This window comes from Eumetopias jubatus, unplaced genomic scaffold, assembly GCF_037043125.1.
Source record: "Eumetopias jubatus isolate StellerSeaLion01/CBP00866 unplaced genomic scaffold, mEumJub1_p1.0 scaffold_2, whole genome shotgun sequence".
Taxonomy (NCBI): domain Eukaryota; kingdom Metazoa; phylum Chordata; class Mammalia; order Carnivora; family Otariidae; genus Eumetopias; species Eumetopias jubatus.
Genome location: NW_028274808.1, coordinates 41,317,094 through 41,334,784, shown reverse-complemented (window position 1 = coordinate 41,334,784; position 17,691 = coordinate 41,317,094). Strand labels below are relative to the sequence as shown.

At 38.3% G+C, this 17,691-nt stretch overlaps 1 protein-coding gene across 1 annotated transcript in view; it reads left to right on the top strand.

Annotated features, from left to right (window-relative positions):
* The first annotated feature begins 3,086 nt into the window (after positions 1-3,086).
* Positions 3,087-17,691, top strand: part of LOC114224832 (arylamine N-acetyltransferase 1) — a 40,732-nt gene continuing 26,127 nt past the window's right edge. The window contains exon 1 of the mRNA XM_028124081.2: positions 3,087-3,144. The gene's annotated coding sequence lies outside the window, so the exon portion shown is untranslated. The remainder of the gene's footprint in view (positions 3,145-17,691) is intronic.

Below are 17,691 nucleotides of genomic sequence, written 5' to 3'. Positions count from 1 at the left end.
TGTTGAAAAAGAAAAGCAAAGCTGGCAGCATCACAATTCTGGACTTCCAGCTCTATTACAAAACTGTCATCATCAAGACAGTATGGTACTGGCACAAAAACAGACACATCGATCAATGGAACTGAATAGAGAGCCCAGAAATGGACCCTCAAGTCTATGGTCAACTCATCTTTGACAAAGCAGGAAAGAATGTCCAATGGCAAAAAGACAGTCTCTTCAACAAATGGTGTTGGGAAAATTGGACAGTCACATGCAGAAGAATGAAACTGGACCATTTCCTTGCACCACACACAAAAATAGACTCCAAATGGTTGAAAGACCTCAATGTGAGACAGGAGTCCATCAAAATCCTAAAGGAGAACACAGGCAGCAACCTCTTCGACCTCAGCCACAGCAACTTCTTCCTAGAAACATCGCCAAAGGCAAGGGAAGCAAGGGCAAAAATGAACTATTGGGACTTCATCAAGATAAAAAGCTTTTGCACAGCAGAAGAAACAGTCCACAAAACCAAAAGACAACCGACAGAATGGAAGAAGATATTTGCAAATGACATATCAGATAAAGGGCTAGTATCCAAAATCTATAAAGAAGTTACCAAACTCAACACCCAAAGAACAAATAATCCAATCAAGAAATGGGCAGAAGACATGAACAGACAATTCTGCAAAGAAGACCTCCAAATGGACAATGGACACATGAAAAAGTGCTCAACATCGCTCAGCATCAGGGAAATCCAAATCAAAATCTCAATGAGATACCACCTCACACCAGTCAGAATGGCTAAAATTAACAAGTCAGGAAACGACAGATGTTGGCAGGGATGTGGAGAAGGGGGAACCCTCCTACACTGTTGGTGGGAATGCAAGCTGGTGCAGCCACTCTGGAAAATAGTATGAAGGTTCCTCAAAAAGTTGAAAATTAAGCTACCATATGATCCAACAATTGCACTACTGGGTATTTACTCCAAAGATACAAATGTAGAGATCCGAAGGGGTACATGCATCCTGATGTTTACAGCAGCAATGTCCACAATAGCCAAACTGTGGAAAGAGCCAAGATGTCCTTCCACAGATGAATGGATAAAGAAGAAGTGGTATATATACACAATGGAATATTATGCAGCCATCAAAAGGAATGAGATCTTGCCATTTGCAATGACGTGGATGGAACTGGAGGGTGTTATGCTGAGTGAAATAAGTCAATCAGAGAAAGACATGTATCATATGACCTTACTGATATGAGGAATTCTTTATCTCAGGAAACTGAGTGTTGCTGTAGAGTGGGTGTGGTGGGAGGGATGGGGTGGCTGGGTGATGGACATTGGGGAGGGTATGTGCTATGGTGAGCACTGTGAATTGTGCAAGACTGTTGAATCACACAGATCTGTACCTCTGAAACAAATAATGCAATATATGCTAAGAAAAAAAAAGAAAAAGGAAGAAGATAGCATGAGGGGAAGAATGAAGAGGGGGAAATTGGAGGGGGAGATGAACCATGAGAGACCATGGACTCTGAAAAACAATCTGAGGGTTCTAGAAAGGAGGGGGGTGGGAGGATGGGTTAGCCTGGTGATGGGTATTAAAGAGGGCACATTCTGCATGGAGCACTGGGTGTTATGCACAAACAATGAGTCATGGAACACTACATCAAAAACTAATGATGTAATGTGTGGTGATTAACATAACAATAAAAAATTAAACAAAATGAAAACACTAAGCTATCACCCTAGTCATATAAGTTCAGCAGACATTTGGATATTGCTAACATAAAGTGTCAATCAGGATATGAAGAAGATGGGAATTTTCCTACCCAGGAGGACAATAATGATCAGTGAAATTAAGTATAAGTATGTCCTGTCCCCAGAACACTCCGTTCCTAATGTATATCCAAGGAAAGTTCTCATGTCTATCTACAGGGCACATTAGAAGGTACTCATCACAGTGGTGTTTGTAGTAACCAGGAATTAGAGGCAACTCAATTGTCCTTCACAAGTGGGACTGACAAGCTAAATGGTCTTAGGTTGGTTTCCTCTAAAACCAGATCCTGAAATAAGGATTTGCATTCAAGTAGCTTATTTGGGAGATGATTTAAGGAAGCACCAGTGTGGGAGGGGGAAAGTGAGGCAGAGGCAGTGTAAGAATAAATAAAGGGTACATTATGGCAGGTTACTTCTGTGGACAAAGAGAGCTTAATCCCACTGGAAAACCCTGGAAGGCAGTGTTATCTATGCCCCTGAGTAATCTTACCCAAGTGGGTAGAACACAGGGGTATTTATCCTCCAGTTCCCATCAGGCTGGCTGAGTGGTGGTGCCAGGTACATTAAATTACACCCATCTCTGTCCATCTAGCCTGCACAGCACAGGCTAAGAGAAAACGTCCAGGTAGAGTCCCAAGTTCGTGCAGCAGGACACCAGAGGCATGAATTAGTACCAAAGGGAGAGCACAAGGCAACAATTGTGTCATGCAGACAGATTTTAAGAGATAGGGTAGAGGGAAATGCATAAGAAACAGAATTATAGACCAATATCATTAATGTAAATTTAAAACACAAGCAGAAACAAAGCCACATTACATACATCACATTCATACCACATATGTGGACACATTTCAGAAACACTACACAGTGCCTTGAGGTGCAGTGATGAATGGGACTGAAAGATGGGGGATGAAAAAAAGAAATATAGAAACTGAGGGGCCTCATAGAACTTGATGAAGAAAGGGTGTCATAAACTGAGGAGAGTGATTTTAAACATCTATTTTCTGCCTCCTCTAGGTTAATAGATCTGCTTTTTCTGGACCCCATCAAAACTCTCACCTCCCACATTACACATAGGACATCTGGCTTTGGGCTCCATAAAGAGCAGGAACTGTGTCAAACACATCGTACCCCTCACAGCCTGTGACCAGGGCTCATCAGATAATACAGCTCTCCGCTCTTTTTCAATAAATAGACTTGAAGAAGAGGCATACAAGCACAATGTAAGAACCCAAAACTACATTTCCCAGAGATCTCTGGGTGATTTTAACTCAACTCTAGGGGGTGGAGCAGTTTGGAAAGACAGGAAGGGCACTTCTTGTACTGGTGCTGGAAGTGGGAGGACGGCTATCAGCTTGGTTCCTGGTTGTGAGGCCTAGTGGACCTCGGTAAGTGACTTGTTTATGCTTTGAAATTGGGGCTTAATCCTATCTTAAATGTGTATCCAGAGGATTAGATACTGAGCTCTCTTGAATTTCAGGTCCTATGGTGGTTCAGAAAGTTTGATTAACACATACTTTGAATCCTGATGCTGTAACTACTATACAGATATAAGAAACGGGCCCTTGATTCAAACTGCCTGGGTTATAGGGGTTATAGTCACAGCCACATCGAATCCTAGCTGTGAGGACTTGGGCAGGTCACTCTGCATCTCTAAAAGTCAGTTTGTCCATCAGTAAAATGGATGTAATAAGAGAGTTTACTTAAAAGGGTTGTTGTGTGGATTAAAGAAGTGTATAAAAGCTAATGTGTATAATGAATGTTTCAGGGATTTCCCTTTTGGATAATTGAAACAGTGATGTCCACCTCCTCTGTCCCCAACATGCTGTGTCCCAAAGGGCTCAGTTAGCCCTATAGGTAGCAAGTTCATATTTCCTGCTCCTCCAGCATTAACTGGTCAGAAATTCTCTAATAATCCCAAACGTCCAGGGAAGCTAAGTTGCACTGTCTGCAGTGTTTAAGGGAATTCCTGAAGGAAGTTCCATCGTGTTGGAAAGAGGCTTAGTGGGGAGGGTCCCAGGAGCGATAATGACAAGAGTCAACTCCTTCACTGTTGGCACCGAGCAGCGAGGTACAAAATTCCACAGGAGAGAGGAAGCTGCTGAAGCAGACAGCCCCAGGAGCAAGGGGCCTGATGGGCTTTCCACTCTGGACATTGCCTCCAGGCTTTGGCATGATTCCCACAACATGCCTGGTGGCTCTTTTTAAATAAACTGCTCTGTCCCTTCCCCAGGGCCCTCATTTTAGTTTCTCAATCACAAAACAGCTGACCCCACCTCTCTCTCACTCCAAAGGAAATTAAACTGTCGACTCTTTAGCTGCATCCTGTCCAGAGACTTATTTTGTTTGCCCTTTATGGGTTTAAAAAGTTCAGATCCAACTTTAAAAATAGGCAGATTTTACCTTCAAGTCTGAATTTCTCCTGAGAAGGGCAAAAGCAAAACAAAACAAAACTCTCAGAACTTCCTGCTTCCTGGGGCTCATTCCAACTCTCTTTAACTGTACCAACTGTTTTTCCTGGATGGGGCTTTTCAGTGACAGTTCAAGGATGGTATGTGGGCATGGCTTGCCTGGCAACTTCTCCTTTTCCATCTGGAACATTACTGTGCTGACCACATGCCCCTGAGAGTGGGCTGGGCTGTAGTGTCCTTGTGGTGGGCCTCAGAGCCAAAGCTGAATGGATAGGATGGGAAAGGAAAGGAAGGGAGAGGAAAAGAAAGAAAAGCACATAGGAAGAAAAGTCATTCAAGAGCACTCCTTAAAATTCTTCTATTCAACTCAGCAATTCTATTCCTAGGTACATATCCCCCAAAATTGAAAGCAGATACTGAAAAATGTACTTGAACACAAGTACATAGCTGCACTATTCACAATAGCTAAAGGTGGAAACAACACAAATGCTCATCAAGGAATGAAGAGACAAACAAAAACAGTATATTCATGCTATGGAATATTACTAATTCATAAAAAGGAATGAAGTGTTTTGTTTAAGCAACAAACTTATTTCTTACAGTTCTGGAGTCTGGGATGTCCACTTCCAAGGTGTACAGTTTACGTGTCTGTTGATGTCCCAGTTCCTTTTGTGCAGAGGGCTGATTTCTTCTTCTGTCTTCCAAGGTAGAGATGAGGGAGAAAGAAAAGTCTCTTGTGTCTCTTATTCTATTTTTTGTGTGTGTGTGTCTCTTCTTCTAAAGGCACTAATCCCATTCATGAGGCTTTCAGTTTCCAAATCTAATTATCTTCCATGACCCCCCTACTTCCTAAGGCCATCATATTGGAGGTAAGGATATCAATACATGAATTTTGGAGGGGTACAAACATTCAGCCCACAACAAAACTATTATAGTTCTTTTCTGTATATTAAACTATTTTTAGTCCTGCCTACAACTCAGTAAAGTAATATTAAACTATCATCCTCATCATTCTAATTTACAGGGGAATAATCTGAGGCACAGAGTGGCCAGAGTTTTTGTCTGAGATTATGTAACTAATAGGGGAAAGAGTGAGAATTCTGTCTCTGGACAGTAATTTTCAACTTTGATTGTACTTTGAATTTACCTGGAGACTTTTTATTTAATTTTTATTATTTTCTTTTTTACTAAAGTAAAATGACATACAATTTTATATTAGTTTCAGGTGTACAACATAGTGATTCAGTATTTATATATACATTGTGAAATGATCACCAAGATAAATCTAGCTGCCATATGTCACCATACAAAATTGTTACATATTATTAACTATATTGCCTGTACTGTACATTATATTCCCATGTCCTATTTATTTTGAAACTGAAAGTTGGTACCTTTTAATCCCCTTCTATTTAGCCCATTGCCCCATGCCCCTCCTCTCTGACAATCATCAGATTATCTTTGTATCTATGAGTCTATTTCTGTTTTGTTTGTTTTGTTTTTTATATACACATTTAAGTGAAATTATACAGAATTTTCTTTCCTTGTCTGGCTTATTTCACTTAGGGTAATACTCTCTAGGTCCATCCATGTTGTCACAAATGGCAAGATTTTATTTTTTTTCTTTTGGCTTAGTGCTATTCCATTGTAAATATTTACATTTACTTGATCCTTTCTTCTATTAATGGACAGTTAGATTGCTTCTATATCTTGCAGAATAAATAATTCTGCAATTAACTTCAATAATTTTTGAATTAGTGTTTTCATTTTCTTCATATAAATACCCAGAAATGGAATTGCTGAATTGCATGGCAGTTTTATTATTAATTTTTTGAGTAACTACCATACTACCTTCCATAATGGATGTGCCAATTACATTCCCACCAACAGTGATCAAGGGTCTCTATGCTCCACATCCTAACCTATAGTTGCTTTCTTTTTTTTTAAGTAAGCTCTATGCCCAATGGGGCTTGAATTCATGACCCCAAGATCAAGAGTCACATGTTCTACTGACTGAGCTAGCCATGTGCCCCAGCACTTACTATTTCTTGTCTTTTTTGATACTAGGCATTCTGACAGGTGTGAGGTGATATTTTGTTGTGGTTTTGATTTGTATTTCCTTGATGATTAGTGATGTTAAGCATCTTTTCATGTGTCTGTTGGCTATCTTTATGTCTTCTTTGGAAACATGTCTATTCCAGTCCTCTGCCTATTTTTTAACGGGATTGATTTTTCATTTGTTTTTGATGATGAGTTTGTGAGTTCTTTGTATATTTTGTATACTAACCCCTATCAGTAACTGATGTCCAAGAGCTGACTGAATTGCCATAGATTTATGTATATTAATTTTGTATCCTACAACCTTACTGAATTCATTTATTAGTTCTGATAGGGTTTTTTTGGTAGTTGGTACAGTTTTCTTTTTTTTTTTATTATGTTAGTCACCATACAGTACATCATTAGTTTTTGATGTAGTGTTCTATGATTCATTGTTTGCATATAACACCCATTGCTCCATGCAGTAAGTGCCCTCCTTAATACCCATCACCGGGCTAACTCATCCCCCTCCCCGCCTCCCCTCTAAAACCCTCAGTTTGTTTCCTGGAGTCCGTAGTCTCTCATGGTTCATCTTCCCCTCTGATTCCCCACCCCCTTCATTTTTCCCTTCCTTCTCCTACTGTCCTCCATGCTATTCCTTATGTTCCACAAATAAGTGAAACCTTATGGTAATTGACTTTCTCTGCTTGACTTATTTCACTTAGCATAATCTCCCCCAGTTCCATCCATGTTGCTGCAAAAGTTGGGTATTCATCCTTTCTGATGGTTGAGTAATATTCCATTGTATATATGGACCACATCTTCTTTATCCATTTGTCTGTTGAAGGGCATCTCAGCTCCTTCCACAGTTTGGCTATTGCGGACATTGCTGCTATGAACATTGGGGTGCATATGGCCCTTCTTTTCACTACATCTGTATCTTTGGGGTAAATACCCAGTAGTGCAATTGCTGGGTCATAGGGTAGCTCTATTTTTAACTTTTTAGAAACCTCCATACTTTTTTCCAAAGTGGCTGTACCAGCTTGCATTCCCACCAACAGTGTAAGAGGGTTCCCCTTTCTCCACAACCTCTCCAACATTTGTTGTTTCTTGCTTTGTCAATCTTTGCCATTCTAACTGGTGTAAGGTGGTATCTCAATGTGGTTTTGATTTGAATTTCCCTGATGGCTAATGAAGAACATTTTTTCATGTGTCTGTTAGCTATATAAATATGTTTTCTGCAAATAGTGACAGTTTTACTTGTTATTTCCACTTAGATTTTTTAAAATTTATTTTTCTTCCCTGGTGCTATGGCTACAACTTCCAATACTATGTTGAATAAAAGTGGCAATAGTGGGCATCCTTGTCTTGTTCCTGATCTTAGAGGAAAAGCTTTCATCTTTTCCCTGTTTAGTCTGATGTTAACTGTTGCTTTGTCATATATGTCTTTTAATATGTTGAGCTACGTTCCTTCTATACCCACATTGTTGAGAGTTTTTATCATAAATAATAGATGAATTTTATCAAATGCTTTTTTCTGCATCTATTCAGATGAAAATATGGTTTTTATCCTTTTTGGTTAGTATGGTGTATTACTGTGATTCATTTGTGAATGCTGAGCAATCCTTGCATCTCTGGAATAAATCCCACTTGATCATGGTGATGATCCTTTTAATGTATCATTGAATTTCATTTGCTAATAGTTTTTGAGGATTTTTGCGTTTGTGTTCATCAGGAATACTGGCCTATAATTTTCCTTTTTTGTGGCGTCTTCCCCTGGTTTTGGGATCAGGGTAATATTGATCTCCTTTAATGGTTTTGGAAGCATTCCTCTTCATTTTTTTGGAATATTTTCACCAGGATAGGTATTAACTCTTTATTGTTTGTTATTTTTTTGTAAGCATTGTCTATAACTGTGGGGAACAGAATCAATAAACAAAGATATTATTAATTTCTCTTGACTAAAATAAAACAGACAAAAAACATTAATCATAATTTAAAAGATCTCATTGTATTTCATAAAAAGAAAGAAAATTAGTAAAAATAAGCTTTCCTAGATAAAACCAACTAAAGATTAATAAAATTATCTTCAAGAGAAATAGTTTTGTGTACATGTTTACTCACAGGAAATTTAGAGTCTCACCTCCAGTCCTACATCAAAACGAATTTCTTTTTTTTTAGCATTAATTTTTTTGTTAAGTTCAATTAGCCAACATACAGTTCATCATAATTTTTTGATGTAATGTTCAGTGCTTCATTAGTTGCACATAACACTCAGTGCTCATCATATCATGTGCCCTCTTTAATAGCCATCACCTGGTTACCCCATCCACCCACCACCCTCCCTTCTGCAACCCTCTTCTTTAAATATTTGGTAGAATTTATCTTTGAAGCCATCTGGTCCTGGGCTTTTGTCTGTTTGGAGGTTGTTTTTTTTTATTGATTCAATTTCATCGATAGTAATCTGTCTATTCAGGTTGCCCATTTAATCCTGACTCAGTCCTGGAAGAGAGTATATTTCTAGGAATTTATCCATTTCTTCTAGCTTGTCCCATTGGTTGGCAAGAAATTGTTCAAAATAGTCTTTTATTATCTTTTGTATTTCTGTATGATCAGTTGTAACTTCTCTCCCATTTCTGATTTTACTTATTTGGGCACTCTCTTTTTTCTTGATAAGTCTGGCAAAAGGTTTGTCAATTTTGTTTATCTTTTCAACAAACCAACTCTTAGTTTCACTGATTTTTTTTATTGGTTTTTTAGTCTCTATTTTATTTATTTTCACTCTAATCTTTATTTCCTTCTTTCTATTAACTTTGAGCTTTGTTTGTTCTTTTTCTTGTTCCTTCAGATATAAGATTGAATGTTTATTTGAGATTTTTTTTTCAATCTTGAGATAGGCCTGTATTGCTGTAAACTTACCTATTAGAACTGTTTTTGCTGCATCTCAGAGGTTTTGAAACATTTTGTTTCCATTTTCATTTGTCTTGAGTTTTAATATGATTTCCTCTGATTTTTTTTTGTTGACCCACATTGTTTAGCCTCACATGTTTGTGCTTTTTCCAGTTTTCTTCTTGTAATTGATTTCAGGTTTCAAACTGTTGTGTTCAGAAAAGATGGTTGATATGATTTCAGTCTTCTTAAATTTACTGAGTTATTTGCAGCCTAAAATGTGATCTATCTTTGTGAATGTTCCATGTACATTTGAAAAATACATATTCTGCTGTTTTTGGTGGAATATTCTATCTATATACGTCCTCTGGCTAATATGTAATTTAAGGCCAACATTTCCTTATTGATTTTCTCTCTGGATGATTGATTCATTGATGTAAGTGGAGTGTTAAAAATCTCCTATTATTATTGTATTACTGTCAGTTCCTCACTTTACATGTGTCAGTATTGCTTTATGTATTTAAGTGCTCCTATGTCCAGTGCATAGATATTCGTGTTATATCCTCTCATTGTATTGATCTCTTTATCATTATGTAATGCCCTTTTTTGGTCTCAATACAATCTTTGTTTTAAGATCTGTTTTGTCTGATATAAGTATTGCTAGCCCATTTTTTTGTTTCCATTTACATGTAATATCTTTTCATGTCTCATTATTATAGACTTTGTGTTTTTTAAAAGATTTATTTATTCACTTTAGAGAGAGAGAGGAGAGCAGGGGGGAGGGACAAAGGGAGAGGGAGGAAAAGTCTTAAGCAGATTCCATGCTGAGCGAGGAGCCAGATGTGGGGCTCAATCTCACCGCCCAGAGATCATGACATAAACTGAAACCAAGTCAGATGCTTAACCAACTGTGCCACCAAGGTGCCCCACAGTCTGTGTGTGTGTGTGTGTGTTTTCTTTCTAAGAATTTATTCCTTTTTTTATTATATTCAGTTAGCCAACATGTAGTACATCATTAGTTTTTGATGTAGTGTTCAATGATTTATTAGTTGTATATAACACCCAGTGTTCATCACAACATGTACCCTCCTTAATACCCATCACCTGGCTACCCCATCCCCCACCCTCCTCCCCTCTGAAACCCTCAATTGGTTTCCTGGAGTCCATAGTCTCTCATGGTTTGCCTCCCTCTCTGATTTCTTCCCATTCAGTTTTCCCTCCCTTCCCCTATGGTCCTCTGCCTTATTCCTTGTATTCCACATATGAGTGAAACCATATAATTATCTTTCTCTGATTGACTTATTTCACTTAGCATAATCCCCTCCAGTTCCATCCATGTTGATGCAAATGGTGGGTATTCATCCTTTTTGATGGCTGAGTAATATTCCATTGTATATATGTACCAACTCTTCTTTAAGCATTCATCTGTTGAAGGGCATTTCAGTTCCTTCCAATTTGGCTATGGTGGACATTGCTGCTATGAACATTGGGGCGCATGTGCCCCTTCTTTTTACTACATCTGTATCTTTGGGGTAAATACCTAGTAGTGCAATTGCTGGGTCGTAGGGTAGCTCTATTTTTAACCTCTTGAGGAAACTCCATACTGTTTTCCAGAGTGGTTCTCCAGCTTGCATTCCCACCAACAGTGTAAGAGGGTGCCCCTTTCTCCACATCCTCACCAACATTTGTTGTTTCCTGCCTTGTTAGTTTTTTGCCATTCTAACTGGTGTAAGGTAGTATCTCAATGTGGTTTTGATTTGAATTTCCCTGATGGCTAGTGATGTTGACCATTTTTTCATGTGTGTGTTAGCCATTTGTATGTCTTCTTTGGAGAAATGTCTGTTCATGTCTTCTGCCTATTTCTTGATTGGATTATTTGTTTTTGGGGTGTTGCATTTGAGAAGTTCTTTATAGATCTTGGATACCAGCCCTTTATCTGTTATGTCATTTGCAAATATCTTCTCCTATTCCATAGGTTACCTTTTAGTTTTGTTGATTGTTTCTTTTGCTGTGCAGAAGCTTTTTATCTAGATGAAATCCCAATAGTTCATGTTTCCTTTTGTTTCCCTTGCCTTTGGAGACCTGTCTAGCAAGAAGTTGCTGTGGCAAAGGTCAAAGAGGTTGCTCCCTGTGTTCTCCTCTAAGTTTTGATGGTTTTCTGTCTCACATTTAGGTCTTTTATCCATTTTGAGTTTATTTTTGTACATGGTATAAGAAAGTGGTCCAGTTTTATTTTGTGCATGTGGCGTTCCAATTTTCCCAACACCATTTGTTGAAGAGACTGCGTTTTTTTCCATTGGATATTTTTTCTTACTTTGTCGAAGATTAGATGCCCATAGAGTTGAAGGTCCATTTCTGGGTTCTCTGTTCTGTCCCATTGATCTATGTGTCTGCTTTTGTGCCAGTACCATACTGTCTTGATGATTACAGCTTTGTAATATAGCTTGAAGTCCAGCATTGTGATTTCAGCAGCTTTGGTTTTCTTTTTCAACATTCCTTTGGCTATTCAGGGTCTTTGCTGCTTCCATAAATATTTTAGGATTGTTTGTCCCACCTCTATGAAAAATGTTGTTAGTATTTTGATAGGGATGACATTGAATGTGTAGATTGCTTTGGGTAGCATAGATATTTTAACTATATTTGTTCCTCTAATCCATGAGCATGGAATATTTTTCCATTTCTTTCTGTCTTCCTTAATTTCCTTCGTAAGTGTCACATAGTTTTTAGAATACAGATATTTTTACCTCTTTGGCTAGGTATATTCTCAGATATCTTACGGTTTTTGGAGCAATTGTAAATAGGTTCAATTCCTTGAATTCTCTTTCTTCTACCTCATTTGTAGTGAACAGAAATACTACTGACTTGTGTGCATTGATTTTATATCCTCTAACTTTGCTGAATTCCTTTATCAGTTCTAGCAATTTTTTGGTGCTTTTTTAGGGGGGCGGTTTCTACATATGTACAAATGTAACAAGAGTAAAAGTTTGACTTCTTCTTTGCCAATTTGGATTCCTTTTATTTCTTTTTGTTTGATTGCTGAGGCTAGGACTTCTAGTACTATCTTGAACAATGGTGGTGACCTGGACATGTTCCTGACGTTAGGGGAAACCTGTCAGTTTTTTTCTGATGAGGATAATATTCACTGTGGGTTTTTGTATATGGCTTTTATGTTATTGAGGTCTGTTCCTGCTATCCCTACATGGTGGAGAGTTTTTTTGTTGTTCTTTTTTTTTAATTTTTTTATTGTTATGTTAATCACCATACATTACATCATTAGTTTTTGATGTAGTGTTCCATGATTCATTGTTTGTGCATAACACCCAGTGTTCCACGCAGAATGTGCCCTCTTTAATACCCATCACCAGGTTAACCCATCCCCCACCCCCTCCCCTCTAGAATACCTCAGTTTGTTATTCAGAGTCCATCATCGCTCATGGTTCGTCTCCCCCTCCGATTTCCCCCCCTTCATTCTTCCCCTCCTGCTATCTTCTTCTTCTTTTTCTTTTCTCTTAACATATGTTGCATGATTTGTTTCAGAAGTACAGATCTGTGATTCAACAGTCTTTCACAATTCACAGCGCTCATGGTGGAGAGTTTTAATCAAAATTACTTCTGTCAAGTACTTTTTCTGCATCTATTGAGAGGACCGTATAGTTCTTGTCCTTTCTTTTACTAATGTGGTGTATCACACTGATTGATTTGCAGATGTTGAACCACCCTTGCCCCATGACCAAGTGGGATTTATTTTTGGTTGTGGTGAATAATCATTTTAATGTACTGTTGGATCCTATTAGCTAGTATCCAGGTGAGAATTTTTGCATTTGTATTCGTCCGGGATATTGGTCAATAATTTTCCTTTTTAGTGGGGTCTTTGTCTGGTATTGAGATCAAGGTAGTGCTGGCCATATTGAGTTTGGAAGTGTTCCTTCCTTACTGCTTTTTGAAACAGTTTCAGAAGAGTAAGTATTAATTCTTCTTTAAATGTTTGGGAGAATTCCCCTGGGAAGCCATCTGGTGCTGGACTCTTGTTTGTTGGGAGATTTTTGATTACTGCTTCAATTTCTTCGCAGGTTATGGGTCTTTCAGCATTTCTATTTCCTCTGGTTTCAGTTTTGGTAGTTTATGGATTTCTAGGAAGGCATCCAGTTCTTTCAATTGTCTTAATTTGCTGGCATATATTTGCTCATAATATACTTATAATGGTTTGTATTTCTGTGGTGTTGGTTCTGATAGCTTCTCTTTCATTCATGATTTTATTTATTTGGGTCCTTTCTCTTTTCTTTTGATAAGTCTGTGTAGGGGTTTATTGATTTTATTAACTGTTTCAAAGAATCAGCTTCTACTTTTGTTGATCTAGGTTACTGTTTTTTTTATTTCTATATCATTAATTTCTGCTCTAATCTTTATTATTTCTCTTCTCCTGCTGGGTTTAGGCTTTATTTGCTGTTCTTTTTACAGATCCTTTAAGGAGCCTATGGTTAGGCTGTATATTTGAGAATTTTCTTATTTCTTGAGAAAGGCTTGTATTGCTATATACTTCCCTCTTAGGGTCGCCTTTGTTGAAACCCAAAGGTTCTGAGCTGTTGTGTTTTCATTTTCATTTGCTTCCATGAATTTTTAAAATTCTTCTTTAATTTCCTGGTTAACCCATTCATTCTTTAGTAGGATGCTCTTTAACCTCCATGTATTTGTGGCCCTTCCAATTTTTTTCTTGTGGTTGACCTTAAGTTTCATAGAGTTGTGGTCTAAAAATATGCATGGTGTGATCTCCATCTTTTTGTATTTGTTGAGGTCTGATTTGTGACCCAGTATGTGATCTATTCTGGAGAATGTTCCATGTGCACTTCAAAAGAATGTATATTCAGCTTCTTGAGGATCAAATGTTCTGAATATATCAGTTAAGTCCATCTGGTCCAGTGTGTCATTCAAAACTTTTGTTTCCTTGTTGATTTTCTGCTTAGATGATCTGTCCATTGCTGTGAGTGTGGTGTTAAAGCCCCCTACTATTAATGCATTATTATCAATGTGTTTCTTTAATTTTGTTATTAATTGATTTATATGTTTGGGTGCTCCCATGTTAGGGGAATAAATATTTACAATTTTATCTTCTTGTTGGATTGGCCCTTTTATTATGATGTCCTTCTTCATCTCTTATTACAGTCTTTGGTTTAAAATCTAGTTTGTCTGATATAAGGATTGCTACTCTCCCTTTCTTTTATGTCCATTACCATGATAGATGGCTCTCCAACCCCTCAATTTCAATCTGGAGGTGTGTTTGGGTCTAAAATGAGTGTCTTATAGACAACATATCAATGGGTCTTGTTTTTTATTCAATCTGATACCCTCTGTCTTTTGATTGGAGCATTTAGTCCATTTACATTCAGAGTAGTTATTGAAAAATGTGAATTGAGTGCCATTGTATTACCTGTAAAGTTGCTGTTCCTGTAGATTGCATTTGTTCCTTTCTGGTTTTGTAACTTTTGGGCTCTCTCTTCACTCGAAGGATCCCCTCTAATATTTCCTGCAGGGCTGTTTTAATGTTCACAAATTCCTCTATTTTTTGTTTGTCCTGGAAACTATCCCCTCTTCTCTTCTGAATGACAGCCTTGCTGGGTAAAGTGTTCCTGGCTCCATATTTTTCCCATTTAGCACATTGAATATATCATGCCAGTCCTTTCTGGCCTGCCAGTTCTCTGTGGACAGATGTGCTGCCAGCCTTATGTTTAATAATGCCCTTGTAGTTTAAGGACCTCTTGTCCCAAACTGCTTTCAGGAGTTTTTCTTTATCTTTGTAATTTGCACCCTTCATTCACTATTATATTTCGAGGTTTGAGATATTTTTGTTGATTTTGTAGAGAGTTCTCTGTGCCTCCTGGATTTTTTTTAATTTAAATTAAATTAGCCAATGTATCATTAGTTTTTGATATAATGTTCAATGATTCATTACTTCCATATAATACCCATTGCTAGTCACATCACTTGGTAATGGGCAATAAGGGAGGGCTCACGATGACTCCTGGATTTATATGCCTGTTTCCTTCCCTAGTTTATGGAAGTTCTCAGCTATAATTTGTTCAAATAAACCTTCTATTCCTCTCTTCCTCTCATCATCTTCTGAGACCCTTATTACTTGAACATTATTTTGCTTTATGGAATCACTGAGTTCTATAAGTTTCCCTTAGTTATTCAGTATTTGTCTTTCTCACTTATCAGCTTCCTTATCTTCCATTATTTATCTTCTGACTGACTGACTCTTCTGTCTTGTTTATCCTTGTTTTAGAGCCTCCATTTGGAACCTCATTGTGGTAATAGCATTTTTAAATTTTGCCTAAATAGATTTTAGTTCTTTTGTTTTTACAATAAGGGATGCTCTAGTGTCTTCTATGCTTTTTTCAAACCCAACTATTATCTTTGTAAACATTGTTTTAATTTCTAGTACAGACATCTTACTTATATCTGTATTGATTAAATCCCTGTCAGTGAGTACTACCACTTGGTCTTTCTTTGGAATGAATTTCTCCATCTCTTCATTTTGTCCAGAAAATAGTAGAGGAGAAAAAGAAAAAACAAGAATAACCACAATAATAACAAAAATAAAAACAAACCAGAAAAGAAATGAAAAAACAAACAAGAAAATAACAAAAAAGAAACAAAACAAAACAGAAAACTAGAATCTGTGTCTTTTCGTCTGCTTGTTTAAAGAAATTGAATCCCAAAATAAGAAAGGAAAACTTAAATATATATAACAATTAAAAAAATAAAATGAGGGAGGGGTGGAGCAAGATGGCGGAGGAGTAGGAGACCTGGATTTTGTCTGGTCTCAGGAATTCAGCTGGATAGGGATCAAACCATTCTGAACACCTACAAATTCAACAGGAGATCAAAGAGAAGAATAGCAACAACTCTCTGAACAGAAAAGTGACCACTTACTGGAAGGTAGGACGTGCGGAGAAATGAATCCGAGGCGATATTTGGGAGGATAGATGGCAGGGGAGGGGGCCTCCGTGGGCTGCTTCTGGCAAGTGATAGAGCCATGGAGCACAAAACCAGAACTTTTAGAAGTCGGCTTCACTGAGGGACGTCGCACCAGTGGCTAAGCTTGGGGTGGAACCCTTGCGGGACAGTGTGGTCTCAGGACCCTCGGGGTCACAGGAAGACTGGGGGTGCCTGAGTGCAGCAGAGCACCCAGCTATCGGAGTGGGGAAGCCTGCTGCAGAGAAGGAGCCAAGGTGCGGGCTCTCAGCTTGGGGTGGCCATAAACTGTGATCCGCGGACCAGTCAGGCCACTGCTCCTCCAGCAGGGACCCAACAAGCAGCAGAGCTGGGGAGACTCCCCTTCCTCCCCTGAGAGGAGTGGCGCGGGAGCGCACCACAGGGATCTGCTGGGTTTGGAGACTCCACACAGGGTCGGGTGCCAGAGATAGAAACACTCGGTCACAGGCTGGATGAACACTGAGTGTGGCCGGAGACCGGGGAGACGGGAGTGACTGCTTTTCTCTGGGGGCGCACTGAGGAGCGGGGCCTCGAGTTCTCAGCTCCTCCAGGTGGAGAATGGGAGGCCACCATTTTCACTCTGGTCCTCCAAAGCTGTACCGAGAGCTTGCAGGGAACAAAAGCTCCTGAGAGCAAACCTGAGCAGATTGCTTAGCCCCGGCGGACAAGGGCGAGGCAATTCCGCCCCCGGCAAAGACATGTAGGAACCATGGCAACAGGCCCCTCCCCCAGAAAATCAGCATGAACAGCCAGCAAGCCAAGACCAAGTTTACCAATCAAGGAGAACGGGAGAACTCCAGCGGTAGGGGAATACTGCACATAGAATTCATGGCTTTTTTACCATGATTCATTAGTTTTTCAAAGCTAATCTTTTTTAACTGTTTTTTTTTGAATTTTTCTTTTTCCTTTTTTCAACCAACACCTTATCCCTTTGTTAAAAACTTTTTTTTATTTTTCATTTTTAGAGTCATATTTTATTCCTTCATAGTAGTTACCCTTATTTCTGGCATATACATATATATGTTGTTCTCTCTTTAAAATTCTGAGATACAGTTTCTTCTAACAGATCAAAATATACCCTAAATCACTAGTGTATGGCTTTGTTCTAGTCTCTTACCTGATCACATTCTCTCCCTTTTTTTTTAATCTTCTTCTTTCTTTTTTCAAACAACCTCTTATCTTATCAATTCCTTTTATAAAATCTTTTATAATTTTCATCTTTATAGTCATCTTCCATCCCTTCATTGTATCAACCCTTATTTTATACATATATAAGTCTTTTTTACTTTAAAATTTTAGGAGGCACTTTCTTCTAACAGACCAAAATACGCCCAAAACGTAGTGTGTGGCGCTGATCTATGCACTAGCCTGATCATATTTGATCATATTCTGTTTTTTTGTTTTGTTTCGTTTTGTTCTGTTTTTATCTTTACCTTTTTCCTTTGTTCTCTTTCTTTCCCTTCCTTTTCCCCTGGATTCAGGTCTTTTCTGATTTGTATAGAGTATATTTGCTGGGGATGTTGTTAACCTGTTAGCATTTTGTTCTCTCATTCATCTGTTCTCCTCTGGACAAAATGACGAGACGAAAAAAAATCACCTCAGCAA